The 23,630-nt window shown below is 39.3% G+C and overlaps 1 long non-coding RNA gene across 3 annotated transcripts in view; it reads right to left on the bottom strand.

Annotated features, from left to right (window-relative positions):
- LOC102555866 (uncharacterized) overlaps window positions 1–22,785 on the bottom strand; it is a 43,129-nt gene extending 20,344 nt beyond the window's left edge. The window contains exons 1-7 of one of the 3 annotated variants that reach the window (XR_015646830.1): window positions 21,774–22,785; window positions 20,368–20,498; window positions 19,448–19,583; window positions 16,347–16,585; window positions 13,915–14,069; window positions 11,387–11,492; window positions 10,624–10,751 (exon numbers count right to left, since the gene is read on the bottom strand). This is a non-coding gene — a long non-coding RNA (uncharacterized LOC102555866). Of the gene's footprint in view, window positions 1–10,623; window positions 10,752–11,386; window positions 11,493–13,914; window positions 14,070–16,346; window positions 16,586–19,447; window positions 19,584–20,367; window positions 20,499–21,773 lie in introns of those variants that run through there. The other 2 variants (XR_015646831.1, XR_015646832.1) reach the window with 2 other exon arrangements.
- Window positions 22,786–23,630: the final 845 nt, after the last annotated feature.

Raw genomic sequence — 23,630 nt, forward strand, 5'->3', positions numbered from 1 at the left:
TGACTTGTTTTTCTATGGCCGTATGGAGATTTCTCCTCAATAATTGTTCAGTGGTTTCTTCCCAAACTCATGCTATGCTTTATCAACCTCCCAATCACCCCAAGTGTTGCTAAAAGCCATTACCTTACTGAGTAAAGTAAATAATGTTGAAACTTCATTTAAGTCACTATTAGCAAACTAACAGATGGTTCCACCAAATTTTTCTTGGAGGAGTAAATGACAATTCCAGGTTTGCAAACCATAAGTGATCAGCTATTTACTACACAATGGGAGCTCAATCAAAAACGTTTCACTGGAATGTCTCAGCAGAAATAGTGGCTTTCTAATATCTGCATATATGGAGCCATCCTCTGCTATTCTACACACACACACACACACGCACACACGCACACACACACACACACATTCATACATATACACATATACATATACATCATACATCATATTCATATATAACACCTCTCAGAGTACATGTTAATTTAAAATAGAATTGCATATAGCAGGTTGGAGGGAGAGGCTGGATACTCAGGTAAGGTCATCTTGGCTCTACTTGCTCTACTCTTTCGGAAGAAAAACAATAATAAGGACCAAGATATACTAAGATATTTACAAGTTGCTCAAACTACAGATCTCATGATGTAAGTTGAATTCTTTAGAGAGAGTCATTTTCAGATATTCCTTTAAAATAAAATTCAAAGACATAGCTGAGAGTTAGTGCTGTTCTTCATGCACTAGTTTGAATTTAGTGCTCATCACATTTTTATCTTATCCCCAGGTGAGCAAGTTGGAGGTCTTTATGGAAGACAACAGCTAATATTTCAAACTTCACACCTGTATCCTAGCCTGAGCTGTGGTACTAGACAAGGGAAACTATTTACATGCAGCTCAGTGGTTTCTTCAAATTTAAATAGCAAGGTATCACAGAAATGATGTGCATTTGGGTGACTGCAATTTGTCCACAAGTTCCCAGGTTTCAAAGCAAATTCGAATTAACACCTGCACCCTCTACTATCCTTTACTACACCTACCTTTACACATGAGTATAGAAAAGAAATTGGGGAAGAACCTCGAAGACATAGGTGCAGGTAAATTTTTCCTGAAGAGAACAATAGTAGTTTATTTTCTAAGATCAAAAATCACCAAATGGAACCTCATAAAATTGCAAAGGTTCTTTAAGGCAAAGGACAGTCTCAAAGGACAAAACATCAACCAATGGATTAGGAAAAGGACTTTATCAATCCTACATCCAATAGAGAGCTAATATCTAATATATACAAATAAATCAAGAAGTTGGATTCCAGAGAGTCAATTAATCCTGTTAAAAATGCAGTACAGAGCAAAACAAAGAATTCTGAGCTGAGGCATATTTAATGGCTGAGAATTTCCTAAAGAAACGTTGAACATCCTTAGTCATCAGGAAAATGTAAATCAAAACAACCCTAATATTCCACCTCACATCAGTCAGAAAGGCTAAGATAAAAAACTCTGGTGAAAGCAGATGCTGGTGAGAATGTGGAGAAATAGGCACACTCCTCCATTTTTGGTGGGATTGCAAGCTGGTACAACCACTATGGAAATCAGTTTGGATGTTCCTCAGAAAATTGGACATAGTACTACCAAAAGACCCAGATATACCACTCCTGGGCATGTACCCAAAAGATTCTCCAAGATATAACAAGGACACATGCTCCACTACGTTCACAGCACCTTATTACTAATAGCCAGAAGCTAGAAACAACCAAGATGTCCTTCAACAGAAGAATGGATAAAGAAATTGTTGCACATTTACACAATGGAGTACTACTCAGCTAATAAGAACTATATGAAATTCTTAGGTAAATGGATAAAATTAGAAAATATAACCCTAAATGAGGTAATGCAAAAGAACACATATGGTATGAACACACTGATAAGTAAATATTAGCCCAAGCGCTCAGTGTACCCATGATACAATTCACAGAGCACATAAAGCTCAAGAAGAAGGAAGGCCAAAGTGTGGATGCTTCAGTCCTTCTTAGAAGAGGGAACAGAATACTCACAGAAGGAAATACACAGACAAAGTGTGGAGCAGAGCCTGAAGGAATGGCCATTGTTAGACTGCCCCACATGGGGATCAATCCCATATAAAGTTACCAAAGCCAGAAACTATTGGGGATGCCAAGAAGGGCATACAGCCAGGAGCCGGATTCAGCTTTTTCCTGAGAGGCTTTGCTGGAGCCTTACAAATACAGAGGCAGATTCTTGTGGCCAACAATTGGTCTGAGAACGATTTCTACAAAGGAGGAGTTAAAGTAATGAAGAAGCTGAAGGAGTCTACAACCCCACAGGAATAACAACAATACCAACCAAGCGGACACCTAAGATCTCCAAGAGACTGAACCACCAACCAAGGAGTACACATGGAGGGACCCATGGGTCAAGCCACATATGTAGCAAAGAACGGGCCTGTGGGGCATCAATGGGAGGAGATGCACTTGGTTCTGTGAAGGATCATTTCCTCAATTTAGGGTGAATGCACTGAATTGTGAATGTGGGAACATCCTCATAGAAGCAGCGGGTAGGGGGTTATAGAGGGATTGAAAGGGGATAACATTTGAAATATATATACATAAAATATCCAATAAAATTAAAGTTAAAAAAACAATGAGTATTCAAGGTTGAGTCAAATGATGGACATGAAGCATTCACAGAGAGGGGTTGGGGCACTTCAACAAGGAGAGATATAGTCGGGGTGGTAGGTGTTCTAATTCTGAGGGAAATTGGTGATTCTCCCAAAGATCATTAGAATTAAAGGAGCCATAGCATGGTTATATTGGCAAGAATTCTTATCACCATTGGTATAACAGTGAATTCTAACTACTGGAGAAGCTATGCCTGTAGAGACCACACTAGGGGTATGTTAAAAGATGTTATCTATGTTAGAAATGCAGTGATAATTACAGGTGACTAGCAAAACTATGTACCCATCGCCCTTAAAAATGAAAATTAAGAATTAAAGAGCAGAAATTCCCCAGGTGTTTACCAGAGCAGTACATATTTAGAGTCACAGCATTTAACATCTTCTTATTTTCCTGACCATGTATGACCACATGGTTATTCCTAGTGCATCCCTCTATTATATGAAAGGGATCCTCTGAAAATGCTTCCTTTCATACAATTCTATTAATCATAAATAAATAATTGACAAAGTTGTCTTGCCGGTAGATCATCTAACATTAAAAAAAGCATGGAGTAAGTGTTTCTTTGGAGAGGACATTTGCTTTTCTTTCAAATTCATATTCTGTAAGGAAGAATATAAGCAATGTCTCGAAAGTCACCTCATTTACCTCAGTTTTCAATAGAAGCCTTACTGGGGCATGTCTAGCTACTTTTTTGTTGTGGCAAATTGAAAATATAAACAAAAGTGGAAAATTTGGTGCAAGATCGCTCCGAAAGCAAAGCAGGAAATCTTTACATTTTATAAAAAAGATATAGACAGGTCTTCCTGGTTGCTGCCGCTGCAGAGAGCCCCTGGGCAGCACCCCACGAGCGAACCTGAGCCTCGGGACCACAGGTAAGACCAAATTTTCTGCTGCAAGAAAGCTGCCTGGTGAGCTTGGGACACGGAAGCAGAATTTCTCTAGGAGGCACGGTCTGTGTTTACCGGAAGTCCCACACCCGCGGATCCCGGCCCGCAGCAGCTCTATGCTCCCAGACCCGGTGAGAGAGAGACCCAACCGCCTGGTCAGGTGGGCACTCCTGAGGCTGCAGAGCGGAAGAGACCACCAACACTGCTCACCCCTGCCCACATCCCTGGCCCAAGAGGAAACTGTATAAGGCCTCTGGGCTCCCGTGGGGGAGGGCCCAGGAGCGGCAGGACTTCTGCACCTGAGACACCGCCGGAACCTGAAAGAAACAGACCGGATAAACAGTTCTCTGCACCCAAATCCCGTGGGAGGGAGAGCTAAACCTTCAGAGAGGCAGACAAGCCTGGGAAACCAGAAGAGACTGCTCCCTGCACACACATCTCGGACGCCAGAGGAAAAAGCCAAAGACCATCTGGAACCCTGGTGCACTGAAGCTTCCGGAAGGGGCGGCACAGGTCTTCCTGGTTGCTGCCGCTGCAGAGAGCCCCTGGGCAGCACCCCACGAGCGAACCTGAGCCTCGGGACCACAGGTAAGACCAAATTTTCTGCTGCAAGAAAGCTGCCTGGTGAACTCAAGACACAGGCCCACAGGAACAGCTGAAGACCTGTAGAGAGGAAAAACTACACGCCGGAAAGCAGAACACACTGTCCCCATAACTGACTGAAAGAGAGGAAAACAGGTCTACAGCACTCCTGACACACAGGCTTATAGGTCAGTCTAGCCACTGTCAGAAATAGCAGAACAAAGTAACACTAGAGATAATCTGATGGCGAGAGGCAAGCGCAGGAACCCAAGCAACAGAAACCAAGACTGCATGCCATCATCGGAGCCCAATTCTCCCGCCAAAACAAACATGGAATATCCAAACACACCAGAAAAGCAAGATCTAGTTTCAAAATCATATTTGATCATGATGCTGGAGGACTTCAAGAAAGACATGAACACACTTAGGGAAACACAGGAAATCATTAATAAACAAGTAGAGGCCTACAGAGAGGAATGGCAAAAATCCCTGAAAGAATTCCAGGAAAACACAATCAAACAGATGAAGGAATTAAAAATGGAAATAGAAGCAATCAAGAAAGAACACATGGAAACAACCCTGGATATAGAAAACCAAAAGAAGAGACAAGGAGCTGTAGATACAAGCTTCACCAACAGAATACAAGAGATGGAAGAGAGAATCTCAGGAGCAGAAGATTCCATAGAAATCATTGACTCAACTGTCAAAGATAATGTAAAGCGGAAAAAGCTACTGGTCCAAAACATACAGGAAATCCAGGACTCAATGAGAAGATCAAACCTAAGGATAATAGGTATAGAAGAGAGTGAAGACTCCCAGCTCAAAGGACCAGTAAATATCTTCAACAAAATCATAGAAGAAAACTTCCCTAACCTAAAAAAAGGAGATACCCATAGGCATACAAGAAGCCTACAGAACTCCAAATAGATTGGACCAGAAAAGAAACACCTCCCGTCACATAATTGTCAAAACACCAAACGCACAAAATAAAGAAAGAATATTAAAAGCAGTAAGGGAAAAAGGTCAAGTAACATATAAAGGGAGACCTATCAGAATCACACCAGACTTCTCGCCAGAAACTATGAAGGCCAGAAGATCCTGGACTGATGTCATACAGACCCTAAGAGAACACAAATGCCAGCCCAGGTTACTGTATCCAGCAAAACTCTCAATTAACATTGATGGAGAAACCAAGATATTCCATGACAAAACCAAATTTACACAATATCTTTCTACAAATCCAGCACTACAAAGGATAATAAATGGTAAAGCCCAACATAAGGAGGCAAGCTATACCCTAGAAGAAGCAAGAAACTAATCGTCTTGGCAACAAAACAAAGAGAATGAAAGCACACAAACATAACCTCACATCCAAATATGAATATAAAGGGAAACAATAATCACTATTCCTTAATACCTCTCAATATCAATGGCCTCAACTCCCCAATAAAAAGACATAGATTAACAAACTGGATACGCAACGAGGACCCTGCATTCTGCTGCCTACAGGAAACACACCTCAGAGACAAAGACAGACACAACCTCAGAGTGAAAGGCTGGAAAACAACTTTCCAAGCAAATGGTCAGAAGAAGCAAGCTGGAGTAGCCATTCTAATATCAAATAAAATCAATTTCCAACTAAAAGTCATCAAAAAAGATAAGGAAGGACACTTCATATTCATCAAAGGAAAAATCCACCAAGATGAACTCTCAATCCTAAATATCTATGCCCCAAATACAAGGGCACCTACATACGTAAAAGAAACCTTACTAAAGCTCAAAACACACATTGCACCTCACACAATAATAGTGGGAGATTTCAACACCCCACTCTCATCAATGGACAGATCATGGAAACAGAAATTAAACAGTGATGTCGACAGACTAAGAGAAGTCATGAGCCAAATGGTCTTAACGGATATTTATAGAACATTCTATCCTAAAGCAAAAGGATATACCTTCTTCTCAGCTCCTCATGGTACTTTCTCCAAAATTGACCATATAATTGGTCAAAAAACGGGCCTCAACAGGTACAGAAAGATAGAAATAATCCCATGCGTGCTATCGGACCACCACGGCCTAAAAGTGGTCTTCAATAACAATAAGGGAAGAATGCCCACATATACGTGGAAATTGAACAATGCTCTACTCAATGATAACCTGGTCAAGGAAGAAATAAAGAAAGAAATTAAAAACTTTTTAAAATTTAATGAAAATGAAGATACAACATACTCAAACTTATGGGACACAATGAAAGCTGTGCTAAGAGGAAAACTCATAGCGCTGAGTGCCTGCAGAAAGAAACAGGAAAGAGCATATGTCAGCAGCTTGACAGCACACCTAAAAGCTCTAGAACAAAAAGAAGCAAATACACCCAGGAGGAGTAGAAGGCAGGAAATAATCAAACTCAGAGCTGAAATCAACCAAGTAGAAACAAAAAGGACCATAGAAAGAATCAACAGGACCAAAAGTTGGTTCTTTGAGAAAATCAACAAGATAGATAAACCCTTAGCCAGACTAACGAGAGGACACAGAGAGTGCGTCCAAATTAACAAAATCAGAAATGAAAAGGGAGACATAACTACAGATTCAGAGGAAATTCAAAAAATCATCAGATCTTACTATAAAAGCCTATATTCAACAAAATTTGAAAATCTTCAGGAAATGGACAATTTCCTAGACAGATACCAGGTATCAAAGTTAAATCAGGAACAGATAAACCAGTTAAACAACCCCATAACTCCTAAGGAAATAGAAGCAGTCATTAAAGGTCTCCCAACCAAAAAGAGCCCAGGTCCAGATGGGTTTAGTGCAGAATTCTATCAAACCTTCATTGAAGACCTCATACCAATATTATCCAAACTATTCCACAAAATTGAAACAGATGGAGCCCTACCGAATTCCTTCTACGAATCTACAATTACTCTTATACCTAAACCACACAAAGACACAACAAAGAAAGAGAACTTCAGACCAATTTCCCTTATGAATATCGACGCAAAAATACTCAATAAAATTCTGGCAAACCGAATTCAAGAGCACATCAAAACAATCATCCACCATGATCAAGTAGGCTTCATCCCAGGCATGCAGGGATGGTTTAATATACGGAAAACCATCAACGTGATCCATTATATAAACAAACTGAAAGAACAGAACCACATGATCATTTCATTAGATGCTGAGAAAGCATTTGACAAAATTCAACACCCCTTCATGATAAAAGTCCTGGAAAGAATAGGAATTCAAGGCCCATACCTAAACATAGTAAAAGCCATATACAGCAAACCAGTTGCTAACATTAAACTAAATGGAGAGAAACTTGAAGCAATCCCACTAAAATCAGGGACTAGACAAGGCTGCCCACTCTCTCCCTACTTATTCAATATAGTTCTTGAAGTTCTAGCCAGAGCAATCAGACAACAAAAGGAGATCAAATGGATACAGATCGGAAAAGAAGAGGTCAAAATATCACTATTTGCAGATGATATTATAGTATATTTAAGTGATCCCAAAAGTTCCACCAGAGAACTACTAAAGCTGATAAACAACTTCAGCAAAGTGGCTGGGTATAAAATTAACTCAAATAAATCAGTTGCCTTCCTCTATACAAAAGAGAAACAAGCCGAGAAAGAAATTAGGGAAACGACACCCTTCATAATAGACCCAAATAATATAAAGTACCTCGGTGTGACTTTAACCAAGCAAGTAAAAGATCTGTACAATAAGAACTTCAAGACACTGAAGAAAGAAATTGAAGAAGACCTCAGAAGATGGAAAGATCTCCCATGCTCATGGATTGGCAGGATTAATATAGTAAAAATGGCCATTTTACCAAAAGCAATCTACAGATTCAATGCAATCCCCATCAAAATACCAATCCAATTCTTCAAAGAGTTAGACAGAACAATTTGCAAATTCATCTGGAATAACAAAAAACCCAGGATAGCTAAAGCTATCCTCAACAATAAAAGGACTTCAGGGGGAATCACTATCCCTGAACTCAAGCAGTATTACAGAGCAATAGTGATAAAAACTGCATGGTATTGGTACAGAGACAGACAGATAGACCAATGGAATAGAATTGAAGACACAGAAATGAACCCACACACCTATGGTCACTTGATTTTTGACAAAGGAGCCAAAACCATCCAATGGAAAAAAGATAGCATTTTCAGCAAATGGTGCTGGTTCAACTGGAGGGCAACATGTAGAAGAATGCAGATCGATCCATGCTTATCACCCTGTACAAAGCTTAAGTCCAAGTGGATCAAGGACCTCCACATCAAACCAGACACACTCAAACTAATAGAAGAAAAACTAGGGAAGCATCTGGAACACATGGGCACTGGAAAAAATTTCCTGAACAAAACACCAATGGCTTATGCTCTAAGATCAAGAATTGACAAATGGGATCTCATAAAACTGCAAAGCTTCTGTAAGGCAAAGGACACTGTGGTTAGGACAAAACGGCAACCAACAGATTGGGAAAAGATCTTTACCAACCCTACAACAGATAGAGGCCTTATATCCAAAATATACAAAGAACTCAAGAAGTTAGACCGCAGGGAAACAAATAACCCTATTAAAAAATGGGGTTCAGAGCTAAACAAAGAATTCACAGCTGAGGAATGCCGAATGGCTGAGAAACACCTAAAGAAATGTTCAACATCTTTAGTCATAAGGGAAATGCAAATCAAAACAACCCTGAGATTTCACCTCACACCAGTGCGATTGGCTAAGATCAAAAACTCAGGTGACAGCAGATGCTGGCGAGGTTGTGGAGAAAGAGGAACACTCCTCCATTGTTGGTGGGATTGCAGACTGGTAAAACCATTCTGGAAATCAGTCTGGAGGTTCCTCAGAAAATTGGACATTGAACTGCCTGAGGATCCAGCTATACCTCTCTTGGGCATATACCCAAAAGATGCCTCAACATATAAAAGAGACACGTGCTCCACTATGTTCATCGCAGCCTTATTTATAATAGCCAGAAGCTGGAAAGAACCCAGATGCCCTTCAACAGAGGAATGGATACAGAAAATGTGGTACATCTACACAATGGAATATTACTCAGCTATCAAAAACAACGAGTTTATGAAATTCGTAGGCAATTGGTTGGAACTGGAAAATATCATCCTGAGTGAGCTAACCCAATCACAGAAAGACATACATGGTATGCACTCATTGATAAGTGGCTATTAGCCCAAATGCTTGAATTACCCTAGATCCCTAGAACAAACGAAACTCAAGACGGATGATCAAAATGTGAATGCTTCACTCCTTCTTTAAATGAGGAAAAAGAATACCCTTGGCAGGGAAGGGAGAGGCAAAGATTAAAACAGAGACTGAAGGAACACCCATTCAGAGCCTGTCCCACATTTGGCCCATACATATACAGCCACCCAATTGGACTAGATGGATGAAGCAAAGAAGTGCAGACCGACAGGAGCCGGATGTAGATCGCTCCTGAGAGACACAGCCAGAATACAGCAAATACAGAGGCGAATGCCAGCAGCAAACCACTGAACTGAGAATAGGTCCCCTATTGAAGGAATCAGAGAAAGAACTGGAAGAGCTTGAAGGGGCTCGAGACCCCAAAAGTACAACAATGCCAAGCAACCAGAGCTTCCAGGAACTAAGCCACTACCTAAAGACTATACATGGACTGACCCTGGACTCTGACCCCATAGGTAGCAATGAATATCCTAGTAAGAGCACCAGTGGAAGGGGAAGCCCTGGGTCCTGCTAAGACTGAACCCCCAGTGAACTAGTCTATGGGGGGAGGGCGGCAATGGTGGGAGGGTTGGGAGGGGAACACCCATAAGGAAGGGGAGGGGGGAGGGGGATGTTTGCCCGGAAACCGGGAAAGGGAATAACACTCGAAATGTATATAAGAAATACTCAAGTTAATAAAAAAAAAAGATATAGTTATTGGAGTTATTAGAAAGCAGACAAATAATAAGACCCAGAGAGTCCCTAACTTTTGCATTTCCCACTGCATAAGACTGATGTTTCTTTTCCTCTGGTTGTTAATATGATTGGTTTGTATAGCACTTTCCCCTAGACTACTCCAGATAACATGAATTTACTAGTTATAGTCATCTCAGAGCTACAGGCAAAAGCCTGGGCAAATTGAAAATCTCCTATAGAAAAAGTACATTCATTTTTTTCCTATGGACAGACTCTTGTTGTACTGTGTAGAGAACATGAATCTTAATGTATCCAGTAACTTTTCTACAATGAAACACCATCCTTCTGCCTTAAAGCTTTTCTTTCTTGTGATTTCATTCTCCCAGATCAGCATGGGGAACTATTATCTATTATCCTTCCCAAGGACAGCCAAGTTCTTCTCCCACATGAAACTGAAGTAGGAAGATTGCAATAGCAAATGAATTGTAAGTGCATCTATACAGCTGTTATCTGCCAGACAGTCCAACCCCTCAGATCCCGGTTTGATTACCATTTCCTACCTTGGATGTCATATTTTTTTATCCCAGATGAAGCTGACAGAAAATTAAAACCCAGATCTTCATCTACACATCAGCACTGTGGTGAAAAGATTTGAGGCAGCATATTCATGTTTATCTTTCTGAGGTCTCTATGGGAGAAAAATGATTAACTTGTACCAGTATCTGTTATTGTTCCAGAAAAGTCAAATCACCATGCCCACAACAAATGCCATCTACAGAACCTTCCCTTCTTACACACTGAAGTTATTTTCTACACTTTCTCTATAATTGCGGGCACTGCTGAATTTGTATTCAAAATACTCTTCATAATATTTATAGTCAATATGTCAGAAAACCTTAGGCATACTTCAGCCCAAGAGTTGTCTGAATCTAGACATCTCAGGAATAATTTCTCCATCTAGCGGGCAGGTAAAACAAGTTCAGGGAAACAACTCCTCTCTTGGTTCTGCCACTATTTCCTCTTGTCTGCTAACCAGAGAATTAGAATGTAAAGAAAGAAGTTATTTATTATTTAATCAAAGATACACAAGTTGTAAAATTATTTCTTATAATGCCTTAATTATTAATGCAATTGCCCCACACCTCTCTTTCATTGTCATTTTGAGTTACAGACCAAATTTCTAGGATGAGTCCTGAACATCAAGGTTGAAAGTTGAAGAACATGAAATCAGGTGTTCCGTATAAGACCCAGTCACCAAAGTTTCCTCCTTTGCTCAACCTTGTTGTTCAAAATATGATTGAACAACACTTTAGCCCAACTTACTCCTCCTCACTTCGTGGTCTCATCCTTTAAAACGTGCTGAACAATTTCTTTTTAGAGTCAGAGTTCTCCCAAATCCATTCAGTGACTCTGATATATCAATAAAGACCTGAGTACAATAAAAATTTGTCAAATGCTTAAATATTTACTAATATAAACTTTCAAAGACACTCTCACCTACCAAATCTATGCTCTTGTTCCCAACTCGTCAGAATTGCTGCCTAATTCAAATCAAGATCTTGCTTTGCTGGACTCTTTCTAACTGCTCGGGTGGTTTGGTTTTATGAAGCTCAACATTGGTGCTTTGTATGGGAATGAATCACCCAAGAATTTGAATTCCAATGCTAACTTAGCAGGACCCAAGACTGTTTTTCAGTCATCTTGACTTCTGTAGACAGACTTGTATTCTGTTCATTGATTGTTGTGTTAAAAAAGAAGAACCTGGATACAGTATTGCTCCTGGGATCAGAGTTGTGCTGAGATGCCCCAGGGGACAATGATTTCCACATGGAGGAACTTCTATTTGTATTTCTGAGCAAGTTAAACTGTTCCTTTCTGTCACTTTGTGTCTATAGTTTCCTTTAGTTTGAATATTGCTTTGTGTTTCATATTCAGAAAACTGGCCAAAATTAACCTAGAGGCCAGTTGACCCTTACTTTAATCTTAACCCATCTCAAGGATTTTTAGAATCAAAAACAAAACAAGGAAACAAACAAATAAACAAAAACAGCTAAATCAAGACTACAAGAACTGGTAATCCGGTGCTGCTCTTTGAGCCCTGCACACACAGCTAGGAGCTGAGCACTGCTGGAAAAGCCTACCTCCTACCTGAACCAGGCTGACAGCAGTCCTGAGGCTGCCTGATCTGTACAAGTGCTCTTAAAGGGGGCAGCAGGTTCTCAGCTTTCACTAGTAAGTAAGCTGGTGACTAGTACAGCTACAGAACTGCCATGCCCATGAGAAATAAATTCAGTAGGTAGCAAGAGTTTCCTCTCTTGAAATTATGGATCGAGGAAGTAAGGAAAATATTCTTTCCCTGAAATGTATATATTAAAATGCGGCCACTACATATTAACTTTTGACTGATCTTAAATGTATATATTTACTACATTCTGTACATCTTTGTTATCAATTATTGGCTTATAAATTATAGGGGCTGACTAAAAATTTGTATCGTCTGTTATAAAAAGTTAGCTTAAAATAAGTAACTCAGGATGGGACCCATTGTAGACAAAACACGACATGAGGTTTTAGAAATAGTTTAAAATTGGAAAAAAGTTTTTATGTAATACCTGCCCTGTCTTAAAAGTCAGACTAGAATTTAAAAGTCATTTATTTAATGAGGTATCAAAGCTGTACCTCCATGTATTTCCATACAAAACGTTTCTTCCTGACAGCCAATCATTGTAATATAAAAATAACCTAATTATTATTGATTATAGAAACACTAACTTTTTATAATGTTGAAATTGTATTTTGGCTTCTGAAAGAACGTAATTGGGCTCTGTGTCTGCACTCTTCAAAACTGTGTTTTATTTTGATATTACAAAGAAAAATTGAAAGATTTAAACTTCTTCAAAGAAAGTTTTGGTAGTATAGGCTCCTGAATTCCTTTTCCATCCTAGGAACAGCTTGGAGGCTACAGCCTTTGAAGTATCCCCGAGCGAATCCCCGCAGAAGTAGAGGAATTTCAACACTTCTGCCTTGTGTTTATTGTTTGTTTCCTTTGTACTCATCCCTATGGATTCCCTTCCCTCAACCATCAAGGCATCCTAGATAGAGGACTGAAAACAGTTCTGGTTCTACATGGTCTCAATGTCAAAGTCCATGATCTGGAATTCGAGAATAGGCTGCTATTTTAGCCTCCTGGATTTCCCTGGAGTACATATAGGACCCTGACCTCTGGATGGGTGCTCTCTCCCTTACCTGCAAGCAAGAGGTCTGGGATCACCTGTCCCTGGTTCTTTGTCCTCCCTGTAGTCATTGCCAATCTTTGGCATTCTTCCCAAGAGGCTGTGGTGCCCCCCCCATAACAATCACTAGGATCACAGGATCAGACTAATATTCACCTTTCCACTACTAACAAAATTCAGCCTTCCCTGGCAAACAGAATGATCTCAGTGATTAGGAGGAGGGGCCTCTGTGCCAGCCCTCTAGGCCTCCAGCCTTCCAGCCATCAGGCTACAAACTGTCTTATAGCCCTGTTGTGTCAGGTTCCTCACTCACAATTCCTTCTACTCATATCCCCATTTTACCCCTGGTGTGATTTAGGGGGAACTTTCCTTCCGGTGGTCACTCCTATTGAGGTCACACCTATTATGCCAATTCTTCATGCCGGATTGCCTCTCCCAGGAACCTCCTTTTCTTCAGGTATATCATGAGATTTCCCTGTCAATCTTGGCCCTGATGGAGTGACTAGAACCTGAATTCCCACTCCTATGGCAGACTTGTCATTAGTCAGAAAAGGTGCCAATGATTCTGACCCAGACTCAACATAACTTGAACAGGTACTGAAGCAATGGGCCATGTACCTGCAGACATGTTATATAGGTATAATCTTCAGAAGGTGGTGTTAAAACCACCCATGTTTCTTAATTGGAAGTCTGAATATTGTGACTTTGCTGAGAATCAGGCTAGAATTAACCAGCAGTCTTGGGAGTCCTTCAGAGTCTTCTGGCCTGTGTGACTGAGGCAGAGAAAAGGATGGTCAGTGATGTCCCCAGAGACATGATCATCAAGCAGCTTGAATGGCAGGGCCTTAACATTGCTACTGGAAATGCTATGGCAGACTGAAGCAATGATGTTATCCATATAAAGGTTGTTCACCCTCATGATTTGGACCCTGGTGCAGGCCCCATTACAGTACTGACTGCTTCCATTGCTGCTTTGGTCATGGAGTGTGTACAGAAAAGAAACCTTCCTCCTGAAAGGCCACCTGATTGCACCTGTTGAGGTTGTGGCAAGCCTTGTCAACTCAGACAGTATTGTTCTTCAACTAGGTCCAAGACCAGTTGTCTCAGGTGTAAAAAAGATTTCCAATGGGCTAAGGATTGCTGTTCTCAAAAGCAGGAAGACAATGTAAATTTCAAAGGGGACACTCTTTAGCCCTGCCAGTAAGAGGGAACCCTTCTTGTCCAGGAGTATTTGGACCTTGCCTGTGTTTGCTCATTTCAAAATGATGAGTATACATTTAGATTGTTAAAAGATTGCTTCACACAGGGGCAGATGTCACAATAATAACATAAAATGATTCATTGAGGTTACCACATTGGAGATTGCAGCCTGTTCCCTCCATTACAGGAGTGGGAGCCCAACAAGTCACAAGAGTGACTACGACCCTGTTTCTTGGCAGGACTTAGATTGCAAATAGGGGTCTTTTACACCTGTTATGGCTGATATTCCCTGCAACATCTGGGCAAGAGATATTCTAGAAGACATGAGTGATGTCCTTACTACAAATACTTGGCTTTTTTGAAGACATAATACAACATGACCAAGTGGATCAAAAATTGTGGATCAACCCCAATTATAATGGCCACTGCCCACCCAGTGCCAATCGACATCAAGGTACCTGACCCTGTAAAATTGTCCTGGCTATCTGAAACTGATATCTGGGTGGACCAGTGGCCAATTATTTTGCTGACTGCAGTTAATTTCCAGCACTACCTTGTTGTTTTTTCTTGCAATGTGAATTTCAGTTTGCCCTTTGTGGATGTAGTCACTACAAAATGGTGATTAAAAGGCAAGCATCCCACAGAGGAAACTTTCTGCTTTACCATCAATTTCTCAACCATTGGCTCTTGTATTTAACTGTATAATGTAACCATGGGGAACTTTCATGGTAAGCTAACCTATAGCATCATGTTAGGTATGAAACTTCACGTTTCCCCGTATTGATTACAAATACCAAAAGTTTCCCCAAGCACATTATGTTCACCTCACTGTGCAAGGATTCCTCAAATGCCTATTTTTTGTGTGACTTCCTATCTTTTTGGAGCACTGCCAAGCTGCACTAGGTGTAAGATTTACCAGGGACTACCTGATACTGTCATCTAACCTCAAACATTTCATGTGAATGTTTACCTCACATGATCCTTCCAATATTATTCCCTTTGTTAACAGGGATTCTATTCAATTCTGACATGAGTCCATTATAACTATTGGTATTTATGTGACCCCTCTAACAGTCTTGATTTATGCCCCCTTGCTCTCCTAAAATGTGGCCATCTTGTTAATGGGATATATTTCCATATAAAGTGATTGTCTTAAGCATAAAATGGACAACCCTTGTGAATGTGACTCCTGGCAGCCAGGTTGGCTGAAAAATCACAGTAGTCTGTGTCTGACCTCCCTTTTTTATTTATGGTCATTATTATCAGATCAGTCTTAACTGTTTTAATGAAAACTTCTCCTGACAACTTGCTGGATGTGGTATTCAACAATGGACCAGCCATCACTGCAGGCACTGCATGGTTGACACCAGATATTATTGCATTGACTCAGACGGACATTATGGCAGAGAATGTCAATGTCATAATCTCTAAGTCATCTGAAGCACTACAGGCACAGGAGGTAATAGATCATCAACTTTATGAAGCCATTCACATTTTATAACAGATTGACTTAATGACAGCAGAGTTGGCATTGTTACTAACATTTCTATATTGACCTGTGATTCCAGGTCTCACTAAATATTCCTAACCATTTTCCAGGTACATAATGTTACTGAAGCTCAACCACATGTGGTTCAATATATTTAAGGCACCTAGTCAAACAAACCCCTTAGCTACTATGTGCTGCTAAAGAAGAACATATCCAAACTAATCATGTTCTCTTTGCTTTTCCTAGATGTCATATTCTTGAGAAAAGTGTAGGACAATTTTAAGAGGGTGTTTGTCCCCTCATGAATAGCCATTTATGCTATGATGGGAAGAATTGTCCTACTGATAATTATTTTAAGTACCTCACACATCATATTTCCAGGCAATACTCCACAAATAAGATGACCCTCCAGTTGCTGATGGTTCTTAAAAATCCTGAAAGTGCTTAAAATCCTGATTGTGCAACCCCTAAGGAAGTGAGCAAAGCCTGGATGTCTGAGATGGGTGAGACCACCATAGGCTCTTTCTCATCTCTCCCTTGTGTTACATGCCTCGGTAGTGATGTCACTTTGAGGGCTGATATTCAATGATGGGTAAGATCCTGGAAGACAGGAAAATTAGAGACAGTCACAGTCTAGTATACTGGGAACACTCCAACGTGGAGACAACAATGTGGAGGAAATGGCACCCTGGCTTGCACTAGGCTGTCAAAGTCTAAAAACAAATGTGTGGAAATGTAGAAGAAATGGAAGTGGCTGCCTCTCCATAAATGTTGTAGCACAGAGCAAAGAGACAAAGGCAACCCCTGCAGAAGGACCTACTTGGAGACTGCCAGAAAGACTAAGGATTGCTGATGCAGATCATCCAGGTTGTTGGGAATTATGCTTAGAAGAGAAGCTTGCATTGACCAATAAAATGCAGGTGCACTTTATAAAGAGCACCCTTCTGTGACTAATTAAATGAGCTTGTAGCAGTATTCATATAAGGCTGCTGGGATGTTCCAATCCATTCCAGGATCTGTGCCATTGATTCTGTGTCTCCTCATCTCCAACTCACAAGAGCAATTAGCATCAGGCAGCAGAGGTGCAAGACAGTGATATAAGTTATAAGAAAAATGAGAAATGATTCATATTAATACCGCTTTCTATGATATCATTATACTAAGATTTCCAAAGATCAGAATGTTATCATTGATCAATGGCATTCTGATAACATTGTAGAGTACTGGGTGCTTATTTTCTAGTCACAAGCTCAAGTTTTTAAACCCCCTTGAGTTGTCTTCTGAATATAAACTTAACAGTGCTTCTCATCAGGCTTTTAAACCATAGCTATAGCTTTTTCTAGGTCGCAAAGGCATGAATCTATACTTGATGTCTGACAGATATCTGTTCACTATTTTTAAATAGAGATGTAAATACAATCATAATACTAATATACCTCCTTTTGTAAACTAATATTTGCACATGGTTCAGGAAATCATAAGACTTGATCTACCTGTCACACATCAAAGAGACTTTAGATACACTTGTCTGTTCCTGAAAATGGGATTGTCCATTTGGTCTTAGTATTCCTCACCTTTCCCAATTGCTGGAAAATTTTAACTTCTGTCCATAATCCATATTTGTCTCAGTATCTTCTTGACTGACAATCACTGAAAGCTCTTAAGCACTGGAATTGCTAAAAGCTGATTTAAACTATTACAAAATATGTGATTGCTTCTGATAAATTCCCCATCAATAGCCTTTGATTACACTTTCAGTCATCCAGAGCCCTAATAGTAATGTCCTAAAGTCAGTTGGAAGTAGTTAAAGATGAGAATACAGCAAACATTTTCTTACCTAATAGGCTGAAATACTAAGTCAAAAGGAAATGCTCTACCATAAGAGGAAAATGGCTACCTATAATGCGAATTCACATACCAAAAAACAAGTTTTGTTTTTCCTGGTTAAGATTTATGGCACTTCCATGATAAACATTTTTTATGTTTTGGTCAATATCACATTAATGCTGCAAGTTTATTTAAGGGCCAGGAGAATTACCATCAAAGATTTGATTCAGGTACATGAAGATTGTGTATAGGGTGTGTAAAAAGACAGTGGTCTCCCAGCATCTCTATCATGCTGGAAATAAGTATAGAGTAGCAACTCATATGTCTAGTCTTTCTTGTTTGTTAACCAGTATTTCACAAAAGAAGGTAAAAGAAAATGTTACTTAATACCTAAACTGAGGTACACAATTGTAAAAGTATTAGCTATAATGCCTTAATTAACACCATGCACTTGGCCCATTCCTATGTTCCTGCATTATATTGATTGAGTAACAGGCCAAATATCCAGTATAAGATCTGATCACCAAAGCTCTGGGTGGAAGACCTTGAAATCAAGTGGCCCATATAAGACCCAGTCACTGATACACCGTTGCTCAAATTCTTCTGTCAAAATATAATTGATCAACACCACAACCAATCTCACTCCTCTTCAATTTGTATTATCCTCTTTAAAAAGCATTGCATACTTTCCTATTTTTCACAGTTCAAATTCTGACTCTGACCTGAGGCCCAGATTAATCAGCAGTAGTTTGAGTAAAATAAAAATTAATCATCTGCTTAAATACTTACTAAGATAAACAAAGACATAGTCAACCCTAGAGTCTGAGCTGTTGTCTCTGGATGGTCAGGTTTTGCTGCCTAATTCAAATAAAGACTTTGGTTTGCTGAACTTCTATGACTGGTGAAATTCTTCTAATTTTTAGGACCCCAAAAATGTGCATATTTGCGAAACAACTTGTCCTCATCTATTGAAAGGTCAAGGGCTCAGGATCTAAGTGTATGACAAGAAGGGGTTGAGCAGAGGAGTGATATACCATTCACAGGTGTATGGAGGAGAAATTTACTATCTGTTACATTATTCAGGAAATGTTTTACTTCCACAGATTCTCCTTCTAGCCATACCCCTCTTCCCAGTTTTATGAAGGGAAACGTCCACACCGACATACAATATCAAAATGGATATTTCCATGGGATATAATCCTCCTACTCTATGTGTCTATACCTGGAATTGGAAACATACTGGGGTTTCCAACTTTAATAGCCATAATGCTATCATTCTGCTCACTCTGAGGGTGTCGGACACTGTGGAATGCATAAGAATAATAGGCACATCCAGTATTTGACCAATTTTTTTCTTTCCGGAATTTAGCATGAGGAATGGTCTTCTAGAACACTATATATAGGGCCCTTAAAACAAGTAATGTGATATAGTGTGTTATCTCTGTAAACCCTCAGCTGATGTTCTGGTAATGACAGGAAATGGAACTTGAAAAACAGAATTACAAGGTTTTCTAGCAATAACCAGGGATGGAATGGCCCCAATTTAGTTTTCTGCTAAATGATCTTTGGATTAGATGTTTCAAAACCACCTTGGATCCTTTCGTTTGACATATTGCTTCTTTTTTAGATACTTACCCAGGTTCTTTTCTCCATTTTTTTCTTAGAAATTTCTTTCAGAAAGAAGTATCACCCAGGTCAGGGAACTCAGTTCTGCTTTATCAACCTCCATACGTCACAGCAAACCTCCATAACTCTAAAATTGTTTAAATATCTATATGAATCAATGGAAGAGATGGAAAAAGAGTCAGAGAAGAAACATGGGAAGAATATAAAGGCTTCAAAATTCGAGGAAGTAGGAAATTTCTCTTCTAGTATTGCCATGTCTATTGCACAGTAAAGTCACTGAGAAATCTGCTTAAGGATTATACAGAATTCAATAAGTTAAAATATTCAGGAAGAATGGAAATAGTATATGGGGTTTCCATTACATGTTGAGGGGATTTTTCCAATGAATACATGCAGTGGAATGAGAGTCACAGTTCTTGGAACCACTGCTTTTATACTTACAATTCCAAGTTAGTCCACTCACACACCTGTGCATGTGAAGAACATTAACTGGTCTCAGTGGGTTTGGAATTAACTAATTAGCTAATTAATTGAGTTAAAATTTGAGGAAGTAATATGAGGTTGGTAGCAGATATAGATTTATGGAGGACTAGTGCCTTAGTATATACATGAAAATGGGTTCCATTTAAACATAAAAACATTATTTAGATATAACATCACAAGGAGATATAATTATGGCACACACACATTCCATTAATTCTCTCCCACTAGAGAACCCTGACTATGACACAGTGTATTTGTATAAACAGCCATGCTCATTCTTTCAAAACTTTTAAAATAAAATCACAGTATCTGCTAATTTTATCAATTTTCCACTGGTCTCATCATTTTATGTAGATTGGTTCTATAGATGATAAGACATACACCACATTGTACCTACCAATTTTACAAATTTGCTTTGATCTTAAACACATATGGCAACTACTCACAGTCTTTGTCTGCACTATTGCAAATCATGTCCAGGCTGAGATCTGAAGATAAGCATCTGCAGAATAGAGTCCCATTTGAAGTCATTGTGGTTGATCTTCACTTTCTATTTGTGACCATGCAGATGAATTATCTGGTTAATACGTGAAATATTTAGAGGATTACAACAATTTTTTTACAATAAACAAAGGAATAAAATAATATTAGACAATATTTCTAGAAGGGTTTTGGTAATAAATGTGTCAAATAACTGAAGAGAAATTTATTTCTCCATAGGTATATGAATAAAATGTTACACAATCATAAATGTGCTATACAGGAAAAAGGTAAAAACGGGGGTAGCCCAGACTTATTCTAGCATTTGCAGAAATTTCAGTTTCTTTTAATTTATTACACTATTAATCTACCCAAAATAATTATCTTAATTATACTAAGAGAACTCAGTCTCACAAAATTAATATGAAGAAAACTACAGGTAGACAGGTGACATAGATTTTAACCTCTAGACTCTAGTTTTCAAAAGTCCATTAAATGTCATAATGTGCATAACTATAAGTATACAAGAAAACATTGATTCATACCTCACAAAATAAAGAAAAAAAGAAATTTTAAATTAAAGTGAGATAGTAAAGTCCTGAGTGTACATGTTTCTCATAAGCACAACCATGTCAATACAACTAAAAGCTCAAGCCCATAGGATTTGCAAAGCTTTCTCAGTGGGATTACTAAAACTTACAGTGCTATGAGTTTATGAGTTGTTTGTATATGTAGTGTCCATCAACCACAGCTTCTTTACCCAGGATAATTGCAACCTACGGATGTTTCTCTACAGGTATCTCCTTCCTACATTAACTTGTCATTATATTAACTTACTATAATTTATAACAAATGACTTATTTTTCATCCTTCAATATACCATAAACAAAGCCCCTTGTTCATCTGTACTCAGAAAACCATTTCCCTGATCCTGATATGTAAAAAAAAAAATTAGGCCTTCCTTAAGGTTCAGAATTCTCCGGCCCTCCATCCTGCCTAGTTCCACCCATATAATATCCTCACTTATCTAAAGACTGTTCCCACTCCTCAACTTCCAGCATACAAGTCTAACCTCAGAACTTGGAATCTAAACAATACCTGGACTCACACAAAACTCTGGAATTGAAACCTCACCAATCAACACATCAGAAAACTCTACCCTAGAGAGCTCTGCCGCATCCTCATGAAATCCTATATAAAGCTGTTTTCTGCTTAGATTACTACAGCTTCTGACCCAAGCAATAGTATACATGTTCCTGTATTTCTCTAACTACCCCTATGATGTATGTGCATGTTAGTATGTGTTGTTACATTGAGGTATGCCTTGACTTCCAAACCAGTTTACTTTTGCCTTCAGAGCTGTAACACTTACATACAAGATGTGGTTGCATAGGCTCTGTTGGTGCTTGAATTCCTCTTCAGGGTCCATTCTGCACTGGAGTTGTTGACTGCAGGCTACCTGCAACAAACATAACTTCCAATCCATCAGTCACTTAGACCACCATCCAGTGGTGGAAATTAGGTAAGTTTCCTCTTTCCTCAGTGATAATATATTCCTGAGTCCAAGGAAATGACTGGTGAGGGTCCAGCACACCTCTGGTACTTTTGGATGTGAAAATATCTCTAGACATGGACTTCAAGTTTATGCTGGCCCTCTCTTCACTTGACTCCATTCAGCCTCCCACCATGGGAGCTGAAATCCTGTAGTTTCTTAATCTAACAGGACTTTTGTGCGCCTTCCCACTCTGTTCTTTTGCCTTCTATTCAATGTGCCTATAATCCCACCATTTCTCTGGTCATTTGTGGCACTTTTGGTTGTGTCCAACCCTTCCCTATTGTCCTCCTGTCCTCCTCAGCATGAGGACATCAAGACCAGATCACTTTCTAGCTAACCTTCTAGGTCTGGCCATAGATGACTGAGGTTGCTCAGGTTCTCCTGTCCTAACCGACATCATCTCTGAGAGGAAGCCTCAGGTAGTAATCACAGCATTAGAGTGATCCAGCTCCTTCCTTCTACATACTGTCACCACATTTTCAGTCCTGATAAAAGTTTTGGAGATTCAATTCTCCTCTAGATTTTTTTATTGTTAACATAAGGAAATAGTAGTAACAATTTCATCAGACTCCACCACTTATCAGTTGTTTTAGGGATATCCTCTTATTCAACCTATTTCTAGTAGAATTAAACTGTCCTGTACAATTTATAGGAAGGGATACTCTAGCTAAAATAGTAATCCCTATTTCTTTCTCTCCCCAAATGCACTTGACTCCAGCATGGCAGATCATCACCTTCTTCCTTTTCCTCCAAACCACACCTTTTTTTTTCTTATGAAATTTCCCAGTGGATCACTGGATATAGAACACCCAAAATCTGCCCCAGCCCCTAACCCACCATCATTCCACCACTTATTTAATAAAATATGTCCATCCCCATTATGTTAAAGGGCAAGACAACCTGCTTCTTGAATTTAATTGTTTGGAATAGATTTTCTGTCTTCTATGTGCAGATGACTCCATGGTATCAGGTCTATCCATAGGTTCCTTTCTATACTTGGGTGTCTAGATGGAAAGCAGTGAGGATAGTTGAATGTATGAATGCTGGTAGGCACCAATTATTTTGTTTTTGACTGGGCTTCTTTGAGTCTGTGAGGTTCCTGTATCTTGTGTTTATTGGTTTTGTTCTTGTTTTTTTCTCCTCTGCCAGGCACCATCCACTTGTAAGCAAATACTGCTTGCTATTGCTGTTTCGATGGCCAGAGGTCAGAATTTATACCCTGCTCTTTCTGGTCACTGAATTCAGGTTAAAGAGATAGCATTTAAAATGCTGTCTTAAAACAAGGTATTATATTTCCATGCATTCATATACAAGAATGCACACTAGCTATAGCCTGTTTGGTTATATATGAATCAAAGTAATTAAACTGATGCTTTATTTTCAATGATGACAACCACTGCAACTTCATGAGTGATCCATAAATATTTTATATCTAAACATGCTCTATCTTCATACATATAGATAAATGATAGATAGATAGATGATAGATAGATAGGAGAGAAAGAGAGAAAGAGTGAGAGAGAGAGAGAGAGAGAGAGAGAGAGAGAGAGAGAGAGAGAGAGAGAGAGAGAGAGGATATGGATGTCTAAAATTCAAAGAACCTCAACTTCTAACCAATAGCCCTTCCTAAAATGGTCAGAAAATATTACTATTTCAGGATGTCAAGGGCTGTTT

The sequence above is a fragment of the Rattus norvegicus genome, chromosome 1, assembly GCF_021556685.1.
Source record: "Rattus norvegicus strain SHRSP/BbbUtx chromosome 1, alternate assembly SHRSP_T2T, whole genome shotgun sequence".
Taxonomy (NCBI): Eukaryota; Metazoa; Chordata; class Mammalia; order Rodentia; family Muridae; genus Rattus; species Rattus norvegicus.